General features: G+C 38.0%; 1 protein-coding gene across 9 annotated transcripts in view; it reads left to right on the top strand.

The window, feature by feature from the left end:
* LOC122687327 overlaps positions 1 to 17,443 on the top strand; it is a 716,827-nt gene that overhangs the window by 512,195 nt on the left and 187,189 nt on the right. For 8 of the 9 annotated variants that reach the window (XR_006339106.1, XR_006339104.1, XR_006339103.1 and 5 more), the window contains one exon: positions 15,820 to 15,865. The gene's annotated coding sequence lies outside the window, so the exon portion shown is untranslated. Of the gene's footprint in view, positions 1 to 15,819; positions 15,867 to 17,443 lie in introns of those variants that run through there. The other variant, XM_043892695.1, reaches the window with a different exon arrangement.

The following is a 17,443-nucleotide window of genomic DNA, read 5'->3' as shown; positions in this document are numbered from 1 at the left end:
CAATGAACACCCAGGACTGATCTGTAGGATGAACTGGTTGGATCTCCTTGCAGTCCAAGGGACTCTCAAGAGTCTTCTCCAACACTATAGGTCAAAAGCATCAATTTTTCAGCGCTCAGCTTTCTTCACAGTCCAACTCTCACATCCATATATGACCACTGGAAAAACCATAGCCTTGACCAGACGGACCTTTGTTGGCAAAATAATGTCTCTGCTTTTTAATATGCTATCTAGGTTGGTCATCACTTTCCTTCCAAGGAGTAAGTGTCTTTTAATTTCATGGCTGCAGTAGTTTTGGAGCCCAAAAAATAAAGTCTGTCACTGTTTCCACTGTTTCCCCATCTATTTCCCATGAGGTGATGGGACCAGATGCCATGATCTTAGTTTTCTGAATATTAAGCCTTAAGCCAACTTTTTCACTCTCCTCTTTCACTTTCACATGGTAATGCCTGTTTAATCAGGGTTGGAGAAGTAATGCCTGTTCTATAATTCTTGATACTCCATACATGTGTATTTGAAGTATGTTAGAAATCATTAGATAATGTATATGTTTTTAGTCTGTGGGAATGACACTGTTGTCTACAAGGTACTGAAAGAATCTTGATTAGCACCAACAGTATGATAGGAGTTTCATATGAGACACTCCTGGAGAAGTGGGTGGGTGCTAAACCAGTGAGTCCTTGCAAACTCTGTGGTGAACATCAGTCTTTATTCTCAAAGCGATGGGAACACATTAAAGGACTTTAAATGTGAGTAGGAGTAATAAGATTGGATCTGGGTTTTGAGGAACTTAAGAATCTCCATTTAGTCAAGCAATTTTAAACTAGCATTGACAATTTGCCAGGCTCTGTACTTGATGTTTGCTGTTGTTATCTAGCTGATGAGTCAAGTCTGACCCTTTTGCAACCCCGTGAATGGTCATCCACCAGGCTCCTCTGTCCATGGGTTTCCCAGGCAAGAAAACTGGATTGGGTTGCCATTTTATTCTCAGGGGATCTTCCCAATCCAGAGATCAGACTCACATCTCCTGCATTGGCAGGCGGGTTCTCTATCACTGAGCCACCAGGATCCAGGGAGACATAGTAGTGATAGGTCTTTGTACTTAAAGAACTTGAAGTCTAAGAAGTGGGTAAAATTTTTGTGGGCATCTGTACACAAGCTCACTGCGGGGACACATTGAAATCTCCCTGTAAGTTGTTTGTCCTATGCCTTTAGCAATGTGCGTGTTATCATCTTTAATAAAGGATGGGCAATTGCCTTGATTTTAATGGCTTTGAGAATTTTGGTAACGCACTGATTCATTTGTTGGGGAAAAAAAATTGTTTTTGTGTCATTGAGTAGCTTCTTATATGCCATTTTGCCAGTTTTGTATTGTATCTGTACAATATTTATGATTTATTTCCAAATTTGAGACTTTTAATATGAGAAGACCAAAAAGTTAAGGGTAAAAGAAGAATCATGTGAGGGGCTTGTTTTCTGTAAAAACAAAACAAAAACCACCCCTTTAGAGTGTTATTTGAGGATTGGAACTTTAAAGTTTTTGCCAAAAGGGGCATTTAAAATTCAAGTATCAGTGATAAAAGGACCTTTAATATTTTGGAGGTAGTTTATGTAATCTGTCCAATGAACATATTCTAAGTGATTCATTACTATTGAAAACCTAGAAGAAGTGATAAAGATGAACTCTTAATGAGACTATATGAATATATGGAAGGATGCTAAACAATTCCAAAGAATAGTTTAAGATCTTTTGAGAAATTCCCTCTGATTTGGGAATTTCCAATGATTGACATCAGTCTCCTGGTGTTTTATCATTTCCCACGAAAGTTAGCTAATGAGGTTCTTTGTTTGCCATGGTGGGGATGTTGTTTTTATTCAAACTTGGTCCTTGACCTATTCTCTTTAGTTGAGTAGAAAACAGTTACCAAGCTCCTTCATTATCTCAAGTGATTTATTGACCTAAGCATAAATTTCAGAGCAACTTAGATTTTATCTAAATAACTCAAATTGACACCATATAAAATAAGTCATCTTATATTCATCATAATATGAGAGCAGTTTCCTTCCAGAACTTGGTAGACTATTAAATCTTACGAACATCTAAAACTCAATTATTATATTATGAAAAAAGTAATTTTGCCAAGACTATAGCATCTATAGATGATTCTGAGGAAGGAAAAAATGTATACCTAATAATGACATTTGCTTTTCATACAATCATGGGTCAGTTCAGTTCAGCCGCTCAGTCATGTCTGCCCCTTTGTGACCCCAGGGACTGCAGCACGCCAGGCCTCCCTGTCCATCACCAACTCCTGGAGCTTGCTCAAACTCATGTCCATTGAGTCGGTGATGCCATCCAACCATCTCATCCTCTGTCATCCCCTTCTCCTCCTGCCTTCAAACTTTTCCAGCATCAGTGTCCTTTTCAAATGAGTCATTTCTTCTCAGTAGGTGAGAAGTAGGCCAAAGTATTGGAGCTTCAGTTTCAGCATCAGTCCTTCCAGTGAATATTCAGGACTGATTTCCTTCAGGATTGACTGGTTTGAACTCCTTGCAGTCCAAAGGACTCTCAAGAGTCTTCTCCAACACCACAGTTCAGAAATATCAATTCTTCGGTGCTCAGCTTTATTTCTGGATAGAAACAATTAACTGAATAATAAATATTTTTATGCAAATACCAAAAGAGTAGAATTGTATCAAGTCTGATTTTCTTGTTGTTGTTCAGTTGCTCAGTCAAGCCTGACTCTTTGCAACCCCATGGACTACAGCATGCCAGACTTCCCTGTCCTTGACTATCTCTCAGTATTTGCTCAAACTCATGTCCATTGAGTCAATAATGCCATCCAACCATCTCATCCTCTGTCACCATCTTCTCCCCATGTCCTCATTCTTTCCCGGCATCAGGGTCTTTTCCAATGAGTCAGTTCTTCTCATCAGGTGACCAGTGTATTGGAACATCAGCTTCAGCATCAGTCCTTCCAATGAATATCCAGGATTGATTTCCTTTAGGATTTACCAGTTTGATCTCCTTGCAGTCCAAAGGATCCTTAAGAGTCTTCTCCAGAAAAACATGTACTTTTCATCACAGGGGACTAGAATGCAAAAGTAGGAAGTCAAGAGATACCTGGAGTAACAGGCAAGTTTGGCCTTGGGGTACAAAATGAAACAGGGGAAAGGCTAACAGAGTTTTGCCAAGAGAATGCACAAGTCATAGCAGACACCCTCTTCCAACAACACAAGAGACAACTCTAAACATGGACATCACCAGATGGTCAATACAGAAATCAGATTGATTATATTCTTTGCAACCAAAGATGGAGAAGCTCTATATAGTCAACAGAAACAAGACTGGGAGCTAACTGTGGCTCAGATCATGAGCTCCTTTTGCAAAAAATCAAGCCTGATAAAGTAAAGCATTTTATGTTCACACATTAGAATTGAATAAATTGATTGTTTGAATGTGGCCAAGGAACAAAATGAAGAGTAAAATAAGCTTATTTATAAAAGACAGAGAATGGGAATGCTAAAATCAGAAAATGAGGGAACTTAATTTTCAATTCTTTTCTATTTGTTGCTACTACATAGTTTCAACCCCAGAGGAGGCGGGGGCAAGCAAAAACAAAAACAGAATTGTGCTTCTGATTTGGAGAAACTTTGCCTCTTTTTTCTAACTCAAAGTTTAAAGCAGTATGGTACAGTAGAAAAGCAAATGGATTCAGAGTTTGCTAACTTAAGTTTGCTAACTAAGGTTTAGTTCTATCTTTTTCACTATCAATTAGATGAGGTTACATAATGATCATATAATCATTTTGTCTTCACTTTCCTGAATAACACTTACTTCATAAATTTTATGACTGATAATATGTAATTAGGGAACATGCTTAAAGAATTTTAACATATGACAGCAACATGAAGCTTTTAAGATATTACACTTTTAAGCTTTTAAGATAATAAGGATTGCGAGAATTGACGTGATGATGGAAGAGTCTTCGTTTTCAGAGGGTGAGTAAGGGGGTGCTGCAGGAATTGGGCATTGGAGCAATAGGCACCCAGATCAAAACCCTGCTTTCTCCTTTTACCATCTTTCTGATGTTACGAAATCACTTAATCTTCTAAAGTATCCATTTATTTATCCACAAATAGAAATAATAATTATGAGTCTTAACTAATACGTGTAAATGACGTGTAAATGACCTAATACGTGTAAAAGCTAAATGAAGCTCATTAAGTTCCTTTCTAGTGCATTGATTTAATCATTGTTCTTTTCAGATATTTACCTATAATACTTTACATTCAGTTATGTGTTGCAAAAATTTGAAAAAAGCATGTTGTTATCCCATTTTACAGAAAGATCACATGGTGACATGAAGGAAAAACTCAGGCTCAAAGGTTTCCGATACCATAATAACATAACCAAGGTGATAGCTTAGAGCCTCAAGGAATCAGTGTAACATTTGTTTGGTTTTTGTTTTTCTCTTTCATCATCCTAATCTTCCAACCTTATCTAAAATCTTAACACTGGCTCCACATGTCCCCATTTCCCTGCTTTATCTATCTTCATATGACCATCTGTTTTGTTACATGTTTGTTTATTAATTTGCTTATTATTTGGGATAGTACGTAAAGTCAGAATGAGAATTTCTTATTTCCTTAATTAAAGTTACTAATTATTTTGTATCTTCCAAAATGAAAGTTGGGATATTTTAGGAATAAAATACTTAGCATTTAATTTATTGCAAGAGAAAACACATTTAAAAAGAGCGTGTATGCCCTTTTAATAAATATGAAACTTACTCTATCATGTATGTAATGAACATAGTTAAAAATCACACATACTAGATCTGTGTGATTTTTAAAATACAGCATATTTACCTGCATGGCGATTTTTACTCCAGAAAGGTATCAAACAGGACAATCTGACAGTCTGTATTGGGGTGCCATCACTGCTTTTTCCAGATCAACTGACAAGACCTCAGCTGGGTCCTTAAAATTACTTAAGAATCCTTTATAGCTATCCTCCTGGATATGTTCCAACTGTCACTTGGGGAAAAAAAAAAAAAAAATCTCTGGAGACAGATATCTACAGCAGGTCTTTTGGCAGAAAACCAGTCATATCATCATCTCCAAAAGAGCCTTTCTTGGGAAAAAGGCCTTATCAGATTCCTTGGATGTGAAGTTACTGTTGGGTTGAAACAACTCTTAAGCCATGCAATCACCATGCAAGGAAGCTGCAGCTTTTGAAAGGTCAGGAATGGGCTTATAGTGAGTTAGGCCATCTTAATATTGTTAGAGAATGACAGTGGTTAGAATACTAAAAAAGCATTAGGTTTTATAACCTTTTGTGAGAAGAATCTCTGTGGCATTAACTAAACCACAATTTCCTGGTATTATTAAAGAGACAAAGCCTAAAAGACTAATAAGAACCCTTTCCCTTCTATGGACATAGATTCAAAGTGTAGAATTAGGTCATTCAAGTTGTAGGGTGTAGAAAAGAAAATAAGGTGTGTAAAATCTAGGCAAAACAAATGTATTTCTCATGAAAAAAAATCACAGTATGAAAAGGCAAAAAGATAGGACACTAAAAGATGATCTCCCCAGGTCAGTAGGTGCCTAGTATGCTACTGGAGATCAGTGGAGAAATAACTTCAGAAAGAATGAAGGGATGGAGCCAAAGCAAAAACAACACCCAGGTGTGGATGCGACTGATGATGGAAGCAAGATCTGATGCTGTAAGAAACAATATTGTATAGGAACCTGGAATGTTAGGTCTATGAATCAAGGCAAATTGGAAGTGGTCAACAGGAGATGGCAAGAGTCAACGTCAACATTCTAGGAATCAATGAACTAAAATGGACTGGAATGGGTGAATTTAACTCAGAAGACCATTATATCTACTACTGTGGGCAGGAATCCGTTAGAAGAAATTGAGTAGCCATCATAGTCAACAAAAGAGTCCAAAATGCAGTACCTGGATGCAATCTCAAAAACAGCAGAATGATCTCTGTTCATTTCCAAGGCAAACCATTCAATATCACAGTAATCCAAGTCAATGCCCTGACCAGTAATGCTGAAGAAGCTGAAGTTGAATGGTTCTATGAAGACCTACAAGACCTTTTGAACTAACACCCAAAAAAGATGTCTTTTCCATTATAGGGGACTGGATTGAAAAAGTAGGAAATCAAGAAACACCTGGAATTAACAAGCAAATTTGGCCTTGGAGTACAGAAAGAAGCAGGGCAAAGGCTAATAGAGTTCTGCCAAGAGAACGCACTGGTCATAGCAAACACCCTCTTCCAACAATACAAGAGAAGACTACACATGGACATCACCAGATGGCCAACACTGAAATCAGATTGATTATATTCTTTGCAGCCAAAGGTGGGGAAGCTCTATACAGTCAGCAAAAACAAGATCGGGAGATGACTGTGGCTCAGATCATGAACTCCTTATTGCCAAATTCAGACTTAAATTGAAGAAAGCAGGGAAAACTACTAGACTATTCAGGTATGACCTAAATTTAATCCCTTAGGATTATACAGTGGAAGTGAGAAATAGATTTAAGGGACTAGATTTAATAGAAGAGTACCAGATGAACTATGGACAGAGGATCATGACATTGTACAGGAAACGGGGATTAAGACCATCTCCAAGAAAAACAAATGCAAAAAAGCAAAATGGCTGTCTGAGGAGGCCTTACAAGTAGCTGTGAAAAAAAGAGAAGTGAAAAGCAAAAAAGAAAAGGAAAGATATGCCCATTTGAATGCAGAGTTCCAAAGAATAGCCAGGAGATATAAGAAAGCCTTCCTCAGTGATCAATACAAAGAAATAGAGGAAAACAATAGAATGGGAAAGACTAGATCTCTTCAAGGGAATTAGAGATACCAAGGAAACATTTCAGGCAAAGATGGGCACAATGAAGGACAGAAATGGTATGGACCTAACAGAAGCAGAAGATATTAAGAAGAGGTGGCAAGAATACACAGAAGAACTACACAAAAGAGATATTCACGACCCAGAAAATCACAATGGTGTGGTCACTTAACAAGAGCCAGACATCCTGAAATGTGAAGTCAAGTGAGGCTTAGGAAGCATCACTACGAACAAAGCTAGTGGAGGTGACGGAGTTCCTGTTGAGCTATTTCAAATCCTAAAAATTGATGCTGTGGAAGTGCTGCACTCAATATGTCAGCAGATTTTGAAAACTCAGCAGTGGCCACAGGGCTGGAAGAGGCCAGTTTTCATTCCAATCCCCAAAAAAGGTAATGCCAAAGAATGCTCAAACTACCGCACAATTGCATTCATCTCACACACTATAAAGTAATGGTCAAAATTCTCCAAGCCAGGCTTTAGCAATATGTGAACTGTGAACTTCCAGATGTTCAAGCTGGTTTTGGAAAAGGCAGAGGAACCAGAGATCAAATTGCCAACATCTGCTGGATTATCGGAAAAGCAAGAGAGTTCCAAAAAAAAAAAAAACCATCTATTTCTGCTTTACTGACTATGCCAAAGCCTTTGACTGTGTGGATCACAATAAACTGTGGAAAATTCTTCAAGAGATGGGAAAACCAGACCACCTGTCCTGCCTCTTGAGAAATCTGAATGCCCATCAGGAAGCAACAGTGAGAACTGGACATGGAACAACAGACTGGTTCCAAATAGGGAAAGGAGTATGTCAAGGCTGTATATTGTCACCCTGCTTATTTAACTTATATGCAGAGTACATCATGAGAAACACTGGGCTGCAGGAAGTACAAGCTGGAATCAAGATTCCCAGGAGAATATCAATAACCTCAGATATGCAGATGACACCACCCTTATGGAAAAAAGTGGAGAAGAACTAAAGAGCCTCTTGATGAAAGTGGAAGAGGACAGTGAAAAAGTTGGCTTAAAGCTCAACATTCAGAAAACCAAGATCATGGCGTCCGGTCCCATCACTTCATGGCAAATAGATGGGGAAACAGTGGCTGACTTTACCTTTTGGGGGTGGGGGGGCACCAAAACCACTGCAGATGGTGATTGCAGTCATGAAATTAAAAGACGCTTACTCCTTGGAAGGAAAGTTTTGACCAACCTAGACAGCATATTAAGAAGCAGAGACATTACTTTGTCAACAAATGTCCTTCTAGTCAAGGCTATGGTTTTTCTAGTAGTCACATATGGATATGAGAGTTGGGCTATAAAGAAAGCTGAGCTCTGAAGAACTGGTGCTTTTGAACTGTGGTGTTGGAGAAGACTCTTGAGAGTCCAGTGGACTGCAAGGAGATCCAACCAGTCCATCCTAAAGGAGATCAGTCCTGGGTGTTCATTGGAAGGACTGATGCTGAAGCTGAAACTCCAATACTTTGGCCACCTGACGCGAAGAGCTGACTCATTGGAAAAGACTTTGATGCTGGGAAAGATTGAAGGCAGGAGGAGAAGGGGACAACAGAGGATGAGATGTTTGGATGGCATCACCGACTCAGTGGACGTGAGTTTGAGTAAACTCCAGGAGTTGGTGATGGACAGGGAGGCCTGGTGTGCTGCAGTTGATGGGGTTGCAAAGAGTCAGACATGACTGAGTGACTGAACCGAACTGAACTGAAAAATTTATAGTTTATTAATAAAGTCAGAAATTTACTATTTTTAAATGGAACTTTATTTTTTAATCTTATTCTTCTGTGTTGATCCACATAGAAGGATATTGGTTTTCAAGTAAAAATACAGTACCAGGAGACATCATGTAATATGAAGAGAAGCTAGACGTGAACCTCAAAGCTAAAAATGTGAAAGTTTTCTTGCCCACTATTCTTAAAATGGCAGTACTCAGCGTAGTGGAAATCAATGGAAAACATATGCTGTGATAATAAAATTAGGCTTTACTTTAAATATTATAGTATACATTTGTATGCATCTATTTATATGTATACTCTTGCCTGGAAAATCCCATGGATGGAGGAGCCTGGTAGGCTGCAGTCCATGGGGTCACTCAGAGTCAGACACGACCGAGTGACTTCACTCTCACTTTTTCACTTTCATGCATTGGAGAAGGAAATGGCAACCCACTCCAGTTTTCTTGCCTGGAGAATCCCAGGGACAGGGGACCCTGGTGGGCTACCGTCTATGGGGTCGCACAGGGTCGGACACAACTGAAGCAACTTAGCAGCAGCAGCAGCAGCATTTATATGTAAAATAAGAAACTTATCTAGACATCAAAAAGGTTTTAACCCAGTTGGTCCACAGGTAATACAAAACATCTAAATTCAATTTTTTTAAATTGTTTAAACTTCTTGTTTTATTTTGGAGTATAGTTGATTAACAATGCTGTGTTAGTTTCAGCTATACAACAAAGTGACTCAGCCATATATATACATGTATCTACCCCTTTTCAGGGGGCTTCCTTGGTGGCTCAGAAGGTAAAGAATCTGCCGGCAATAGGGGAGACCTAGGTTCAATCCCTGGGTCTGGAAGATACCCTGGAGAAGGAAATGGCAAACCACTCTAGTATCCTTGACTGGAAAATATGGACAGAGGAGCCTGGTGAGCTACAGTCCAAGGGGTTGCAAAAAGTCAGAAATGACTGAGCAACTAACACTTTCACTTTTTACCCCTTTTAAATTCTTTTTCCAATAACTTGTTACAGAATACTGAACAGAGTTCCCTGTGCTATATAGTGGGTCCTTGGTTATCCATTTTAAATATAACAGCTTGTATGTTTCAATTCCAAACACCCTACCAACCCCCACCATTCCCCCCTGTTAACCATAAATTCAAATTATATTTTAATAAATATTTGAAATATAATTCTCTATGGGCTTCCCTGGTTGCTCAGATGTTAAAGAATCTGCCTGCAATGCAGGAGACCCAGGTTCAATCCCTGGGTCGAGGATAAAGCATGCATATTTTATGTTAGAGATGTAACATGAAGACATATAGTTGGTTGTTCTGTGTGCTGAGACTGAAATGCTACAGTCTAATTCTGCTTTTCTTAAATGCATTAAGCAACTTTCTCTGTGGAATATACACTGTTGAGTCCTCTTATTCTGATGAAAGAACGAAAGACTTTAGGAATGAAAACATAGTTGTGTGTGCGTTCTCAGTCACTCAGCTCTATCTGACTCTTTGTGACCCCAGGGGCTGTAGACCACCAAGTTCTTCTGTGTGGAATATCCCAAGCAAGAATACTGTAGCAGATTGCCGTTTCCTACTCCAGGGGACCTGTCTGACCCAGGGATTGGACCCAAGTCTCTTGTGTCTCTTGCATTGGCAAGTGGATTCTTTACCCCTGAGCCACCTGGGAAGCCCGAAAGCACAGTTAGATTTATACAACATTTTAAACTCTTTTGATTGTTTATACTGCATTTTTCTAAACAGGATATCTTTTGTTTTTTGGTGGCATCTTTAATAAACAGTAGTCTCCTCAGTGGAAGAGGAAAGCAGAAAATAAGAGAGCTTCTAATTAATTTCATATTAAAAATCATAATTTGACATTCACTTCTTCCTTCTCCAACTGTCTACAAAATCTTGTATCTCACACTAATCTTGTATCTCTGGTAATCTTACCCTAAAGTGACAATGATTTATACTGTGTATGTCACTTTGAGATGCATAGACATGTTTATTTATTATAACCCTGATATTAGAGTTGTTTATAAAGCCAAAACCCTAGTCTCTAGCCAAAGATATTTGAGAACATAAAATACATAATGGATTAAAATATATATTTCAGTGTTTAACCATACTTGTTTGTGTACAATGTAAATGTGTTCCCCCACAATACTATGTATATGTTTATATTTATATATTTGTAAGAGAGCTGACCTCTAAATAGAAAAACGTAGAAACATTTTTACTTTATTACTTACCAAAATTTCAAAGAATGTATTTCCTTGTAATTCATTCCAGGACTTTATTTCTCTTAAATATGGTTGGGTTAAGTTGCTTAAACTTTGGCTCACAGAAACAATTTTTATTTTTCAGAATTCTTTCCTCATGATTTAAGTATAATTGAAAAATTGTAGCAATAAAATCCAACAAATATCTCTTATTACTAAATAATGCTTTATCTTCTTAGAGACACTAGTACTTTGACTAGCTACACTCCAAATGTTTAAATTTCACATTTGGAAACACTTTTTTATTCCATGTCTTTTTGATATCTGATGTAACTTTTAAACTGTGACTCTCATCCTTTGACATTCTGCAGTGGAAACATGAATTAATCATTGAGTTTGTCCAGCAAGCAGAATGACATCTTACTGTGATACTGTGAGCTTCCAGCAGGGCAAACACAGGCTGTACCTGAGTTTACAGAACAAGAAAACATCCCCACAGGGGTGACATTGCTGCATGCTCAACTTCAGTCTCTCAAAATTCTAGATCTTGTTAGTACAGGGGTGGATTCTATTCTTTTGTAATGTTGACTCTGTTATTGCATTTTCTGAAAATGTAGCGGTTACTGTTAACAGCAACACAAACTGGGGGCCAGGGGTTACTGTCCATCTTACAAAGGCATGCATAGGAAATGGTTTAATAAGCCATTGTTATTGTTACAAAAATTGCATTTTATTAAGAATCACAAATGACTGTCCATATAATAAATATGTATTTTTAATGAAGTTTAGTTGGATAGCAGATGATTTCATTACTGCCTATAGTTATACAAATCAGTTTAGAGAGGGGAACCATTTTTTAAAGAGCACTGTTAGACTTCCCTTGAAGACTGCCTAGTAAAAAGATTTTATGTGAAGTGCTACACGATAAACTGTGGAAAATTCTTAAACAGATGGGAATACCAGACCACCTGATCTGCCCCTTGAGGAACCTGTATGCAGGTCAGGAAGCAACAGTTAGAACTGGACATGGAACAACAGACTGGTTCCAAATAGGAAAAGGAGTACGTCAAGGCTGTATATTGTCACCCTGGTTATTTAACTTATATGAAGAGTACATCATGAGAAACGCTGGACTGGATGAAGCACAAGCTGGAATCAAGATTGCCGGGAGAAATATCAATAACCTCAGATATGCAGATGACACCACCCTTATGGCAGAAAGTGAAGAACTAAAGAGCCTCTTGATGAAAGTGAAAGAGGAGAGTTTTTCACTCTATTGGCTTAAAGCTAAACATTCAGAAAACTAAGATCATGGCATCCGGTCCCATCACTTCATGGCAAATAGATGGGGAAACAGTGGAAACAGTGGCTGACTTTATTTTTCTGCGCTCCAAAATCACTGCAGATGGTGATTGCAGCCATGAAATTAAAAGACGCTTACTCCTTGGAAGGAAAGTTATGACCAACCTAGACAGCATATTAAAAAGCAGAGACATTACTTTGTCCACAAAGGTCCATCTAGTCAAGGCTATGGTTTTTCCAATGGTCATGTATGGATGTGAGAGTTGGACTATGAAGAAAGCTGAATGCAGAAGAATTGGTGCTTTTGAACTGTGGTATTGGAGAAGACTCTTGAGAGTCCAGTGGACTGCAAGGAGATCCAACCAGTCCATCCTAAAGGAGATCAGTCCTGGATGTTCATTGGAAGGACTGATGTTGAAGCTGAAACTCCAATACTTTGGCCACCTGATGCAAAGAGCTGACTCATTTGAAAAGACCCTGATGCTGGGAAAGATTGAGGGCAGGAGGAGAAGGGGACAACAGAGGATGAGATGGTTGGATGGCATCACTGACTCAATGGACATGGGTTTGAGTAAACTCCAGGAGTTGGTGATAGACAGGGAGGCCTGGCATGCTGCAGTTCATGGGGTCGCAAAGATTCGGACACGACTGAGCAACTGAACTGAACTGAATTGAACTGTGTTGGTTCTCTCATACCCTGCTTATAGTGTTCATGACAGTTTTTGCCAGTTTTGTAGCTCTTTCTTTTTCCCTTGTTTCCCCCCCCGCCCCACGACTTTTGTCACTGATTATAAGAAGTTTATGACTAGAATCCTGTCATTTAACTCTTTAGTTTAATTGGCCCTCCATATCCAGGGATTCTGCATCCACAGACTCAACCTACCGCTGTTTGGAAAGTATTAAAAATGTATTCTAGAAAGTTTCACAATGCAAACCTGAATTTTCTATTTAGATAACTCTTTACATAGCATTTACATTGTATAAGGTATTTTACTGCTCTAGAGATGATTTAAAGTGTATGGAAGGAGAGAAATAGAAGAGGGAGATTAATAAAATATACAGACTTCCAGATACAAAATAAATGAATCAGACGTATAAAATGGAGAGTGTGGGAAATACTGTTGTTGTTGTTTAGTTGCTAAGTTGTGTCCAGTGCTTTCTGACCCCGTGGACTGCAGCACACCCAGTCTTCCCTGTCCTTCACTGTCTCCCATACCTTGCTCAAACTCACGTCCATTGAGCCAGTGATGCCATCCAACCATCTCATCCTCTGTCACCCCGTTTCTCCTCCCGCCTTCAATCAAATGAGTCAGTTCTTCACATCAGGTGGTCAAACTTGGAGTTTCAGCTTCAGCATCAGTCTTTCCAATGAATATTAAGGACTGATCTCCTTTAGGATGGGCTGGTTTGATCTCCTTGCAGTCCAAGGGACTCTCAAGAGTCTTCTCAAGCACCACAGTTCAAAAGCCTCAGTTCTTCGGCACTCAGCCTTCTTTATGGTCCAGCTCGCACATCCACACGTGACCACTGGAAGAACCAGTAGTTCTTTGACTACATGGAAATTTGTCTGCAAAGTAATGTCTCTTCTTTTCAATACGCTGTCTAGGTTTGTCAAAGCTTTTCTTCCAAGAGCAAACCTCTTTTAATCTCACGGCTGCAGTGGGAATAATAGTCACCATCTGCAGTGGGAAATATAGTCAATAATTATGTAGTATCTTTGTAGGGTGACAGACAATAATGAGAATTATCATGATGATCATTTTGAAATGGAAAGAAATATCAAATCACTTTGTTGTGTACCAAGAGCATAGTGTTGCAGGTCAATTATACTTCAAAGCAAATAAGCAAACTCACAGAAAAAGAGATCATATTTGTGGTTACCAGAGGTACAGCTATAGGGAGGGTGTATTAGATGAAGGCAGTCAAAAGGTCAAACTTCCAGTTATAAGATAAATAAGTACTTTGGATGTAATGTACATGACAATAAGATAAATAAGTACTGGGCGTGTAATGCACATGACAAGTATAATTAACATTGTTGTAGGTTAGATATGAGAGTTGTTAAAAGAGTGATCCTAAGAGTTCTCATCACAAGGAAAAATTTTTTTCTACTTATTTTTTTATCTATATGAAATGATGGCTGTTCACTAAATATATTGTGTAAATGGTGAAGCGTGTAAATCAAATAATTATGCTGTATACGTTAAACTTATATAGTGCTATATGTCAATTATATCTCAAAAGAGGAAGAAAAAAATTTAAAGTATATAGGAGGGTTTGCATAGGTTACATGCAAATGCTGTGCTATTTTATAAAGGAACTTGAGCATCCAGGGATTTGGGTATCCTTGGGAAAGAGAAGGTCCTAGGACCAATCCCTTTCAGATACCAAGGGAGGACTATATCTCTCTTTACCAAGGAAAGGAGTTTTGAATGATGTAGATAAAATAAATATTGATTCAATAGGTCATTTATGCAGTTAGGAGTATGAAGCTTCACCAGGAAGATGGAACTTTTCCAAAGCAAAATACAGAATTCCACTCTTCTCTACTCCTTTCTAATCTTGGGAGTTATGAAGCGTTAAGGAACTTAATGCTGTTGGTATGAGGCTGGGAGATGGATATTCTGCCCCTAGTTCTGCCATAAACTAGCTATGGGCTACTGCTTTATTTTGTAAAGTGAGGGTGTTGGACCAGTTGATTTTTAAGTTACCTCCTAGTTCTAACATCAATTCTTTTCTAAAGAAGAGCACTAGAATTTCCTTACAGTAATTCCCTATCCCAGGTAATATCTCTCTTAAAACTCTGGAACATGGGACTTGATCTCACTCCAGGTTGAAATCTTGTGATCGTATCCACAAAATGGACTACAAGTTAGAACCTGTATTTTTTTATTTAATTTTTATTTTTTAACACCAAAAACATTTTCTATTACGGTATGGCAATTAGCAATGCTGTGATAGTTTCAGGCGAACAGTGAAGGGACTCAGCCATACATATACATGTATCCATTCTCCCCCATATCCCCACTCCCGTCCAGGCTGGCACATAACATTGAGCAGAGTTCCATGTGCTATACAATAAGTTTTTGTTGGTTATCCATTTTAAATATAGCAGTGCGTACATGATCTTCCCAAAGTCTATAACTTACCCTTCCCCTAGCAGCCATGAGTTCATTTTCTAAGTCTGTGAGTCTCTTTTTGTTTTCTAAGTAAGTTCATTTGTATCATTTCTTTTTAGATTCCACATGTAAGGGATGTCATATGATATTTCGTCTTCTCTGACTTACTTCACTCAGTGTGACACCTAATGATATAAAAAGATGTTATTAAATCTAGAAGTGTTTGCAATTTTATAGGGTTTTTTTTTTTTTTTTTTTGGTAATATGGCATGATTATTTTTTCCTTTTTACCTTTACCATCAACAGTAAAATTGCTAAATTGGCTAATAGTTGTAAATAAGAAGAGTCTTAATCACTATGTCCATACCCAACAGATAGCAAAAATGTCAATCAACACATATTTTATTGTAATGCTTATGTGCCCTTCAGTGCTGCCAGACTCATTTGTGGATGGAAAAAGCAATTCCTTGACGCAGTAAATAGACCCCCAGCAAATAGACCACTAACACTCAGAGTTAATAATAACGCTAAAACAATCCTCCTATTTTGTTGCTCTCTATGTCATCCATTTTCTATTTACTTTTTAGGATATCCTTGAAGATTAATCAGAGAGCCTCTTATGTGCCTCTAAAGGTAGGATAAGAACCCTTATTTCTGGTTATAGAATATATTTGTATTCTATGGCAAATAGAATGCTTTTGTTTTAGCTATGCGTTAATACTTTACACCTCTTTTTAGATATAGACATAATTAATGTTGCTTATTTGGAAAATCTGAAAAATGTGTTATCTCTACTTACCTGTCAACTTGAAATCATCTGATGCATAGTGTTTAATTGTCAGTTTGAATTTTTCTTTCATATTATTACATACTGTGAAGTTAAAGTGAAGATATTAGTCACTCAGTCATGTCTGACTCTTTGTGATCCCATGAACTATAGCCTGCCAGACTCCTCTGTCCTTGGCAAGAATTCTCCAGGCAAAAATAAAAATGGGTAGTCATAAACTTTGTAAGGGATTTTCCAGACCCAGGTATTAAATTCAGGTCTCCTTCATGTAGGTTGATTCTTTACTGTCCAAGCCACCTGGAAACCCCTTACTATTACATATTACTACAGTTTAGTATATTATTTAGAGTTTTTTTCCCCCCCTGTGGGCAGAATTTATTCATTATTTTACATTTTGTATTACCTTCATAAATTTAGCGTAGCTTGACATTACCATGTATGACTTCCATATATCAAGAAGATAATTTTGTAATATATACACTTATGTATGGGCTTCCAAGGTGGCCCAGTGGTAAAGAATCCGCCTGCCAATGCAGGAGATGCAGGAGATGTGGGTTCAATCCCTGGGTCTGGAAGATTCCCTGGAGGAGGAAATGGCAACCTACTCCCATATTCTTGCCTGGAAAATTCCATGGACAGAGAAGCCTAGCAAGCTACAGTCCATTGGGCTCCAAAGAGTCGAACTCGACTGGGCACACACACACTTTTGTATATTAACGTATGCAATATATTGTTAGAAACTAAGATTCTCTAACCTACCATAATTTCATAGTTTTCTTCTTATTTTAAAATTATCATTTTTAAAGAAACAACCAAAGTTGCCGTAAGTATAATTAGCTATCAGTGATTTATCAAAATAAATTTTAATTTGGAAGAATTTAATTCTGTATTAGCTTTTCTTAATGAGTGCCAAAAAATGTGTCCCTTTTCTTGGCTAGAATGTATGTGAGGATAAATTTAGAATTTCTACTCTAGTAGATACTTCTCTGATAATAGCTTAATTGCAGCTATTTCAAACCAAATTGTTTAATTGTGGTGAATCATATGCAAATTGTTCAGATGTAGGTCAACCTCCCACTTCCACATTCTAGCACCTATTTTCTAATTCAAGACAAACTGCTCAATGCCTGAAAGAGGCAGAATGGTACAGATTAAAAACATATGGCAAAAGCAAAATGATAATAACATAAAAACGACAGTGAGCTAGGAATCATAAAGATGGCACGCAAGGCAGGTTGCATTTATTTTACCTGAGCTGATGATTTGTGCTTGATGTGTGTTTGGTACACTAGCATTTGCTCACTGCTCGTGAGGTTTGTATTTGGCAAATCATGGTACCTCTAAATTACTAAGTTTCCTCACCTGTACTGATTTTGAGTGTTCTGGCTGAGTGATACAAGTGGACCTCACAGATGGACAAGAAT

This window comes from Cervus elaphus, chromosome 31, assembly GCF_910594005.1.
Source record: "Cervus elaphus chromosome 31, mCerEla1.1, whole genome shotgun sequence".
Lineage (NCBI taxonomy): Eukaryota > Metazoa > Chordata > Mammalia > Artiodactyla > Cervidae > Cervus > Cervus elaphus.
This window is presented reverse-complemented; position numbering and strand designations above follow the sequence as displayed.